We start from the raw sequence: 1590 nt of genomic DNA, 5'->3' as shown, positions 1-1590 counted from the left end.
CAAACACCTCAAACACAAGCAACCCAGATGCAGCCAAAGGAGGTAGCACCTTCTATCTTTCTGACCCTCTACTGCTTTCCTGGCTCCAGGCATGGGAAAGTATCACAGTATCACCAAGGTTGGAAGAGACCTCACACATCATCAAGTCCAACCCTTTACCACAGAGCTCAAGGCCAGACCATGGCACCAAGTGCCACGTCCAATCCTGCCTTGAACAGCTCCAGGGACGGCAACTCCACCACCTCCCCGGGCAGCCCATTCCAGTGTCCAATGACTCTCTCAGTGAAGAACTTTCTCCTCACCTCCAGCCTAAATTTCCCCTGGTATAGCCTGAGGCTGTGTCCTCTTGTTCTGGTGCTGGCCACCTGAGAGAAGAGAGCAACCTTCTCCTGGCCACAACCACCCCTCAGGTAGTTGTAGACAGCAATAAGGTCTGCCCTGAGCCTCCTCTTCTCCAGGCTAACCAATCCCAGCTCCCTCAGCCTCTCCTCGTAGGGCTGTGCTCAAGGCCTCTCCCCAGCCTCGTTGCCCTTCTCTGGACACGCTCAAGCATCTCAATGTCCCTCCTAAACTGGGGGGCCCAGAACTGAACACAGTACTCAAGGTGTGGTCTAACCAGAATGAAACTGATGTTCAGCAAACTCAAACTACTTTTTATAGATAGATCACACAGGCTCACAGGATGTCAGGGGTCGGTGGGACCCAAGGATATCATCGAGTCCAACCCCCCTGCCAGAGCAGGACAATGCTATCTAACACAGATCACAGAGGAACACATCCAGACAGGCCTTGGAAGGCTCCAGAGAAGGAGACCCTACAACCTCTCTGGGGAGCCTACTGGCCTAGTTTCTCACTGCTTCTTCCACTACCAAGCAAAACATGGCTCTTCTAGGAAGCAGAAGGCAACCCAGAGGAAAAGCTGTAATAATCCCCAGCACCACTGGATGGTAGCAGCTGTCTTCGTATGTGAAGCAGAGGGAGCTGCGGCCAGCAGTACTTCACATCAGAAAAGCACAGAATTAACCAGCTTGGAAAAGACCTCTAGGATCATCGAGTCCAACCTGTCACCTAACCCTTCTAATTAACTAAACCATGGCACCAAGTGCCTCATCCAGCCTCCTCTTAAACACCTCCAGGGATGGTGACTTCACCCCCTCCCCGGGCAGCCCGTTCCAATGGGCACTCACTCTTTCCATGAAGAATTTCTTTCCAGCATCCAGCCTGAAGCTGCTTTGGTGCAGTTTGTGACTGTGCCCTCTTGTTCTGTCACTGGGTGCCTGGGAGAAGAGACCAACCCCTGCCTAGCTACAACCTCCTTTTCCATACTAACCACAGGGGGTTCACGGAAGCCTCCATTTACTGCAGTCACAGCTCCTGTGGATATCGAGGGCTGTGGATGTCCTGCAGATGCTCTCTCACCATCCACATAAGCTCTTGCTCCTCTTGAGAAGGCAGAGCACAGCAATGCTTGGGCACCGCTGTTGCCATGAGTGCTTGGTGTTTCCAGTACAGCTGAAAGAATCCTCTCCCAAGGTGAAAAAGAAACCTTTTCTAGATAAAAATAGATTTTTTTTTTCTTCACTTTGCTCA

Source organism: Pogoniulus pusillus, chromosome 28 (genome assembly GCF_015220805.1).
Source record: "Pogoniulus pusillus isolate bPogPus1 chromosome 28, bPogPus1.pri, whole genome shotgun sequence".
Lineage (NCBI taxonomy): Eukaryota > Metazoa > Chordata > Aves > Piciformes > Lybiidae > Pogoniulus > Pogoniulus pusillus.
This window is presented reverse-complemented; position numbering follows the sequence as displayed.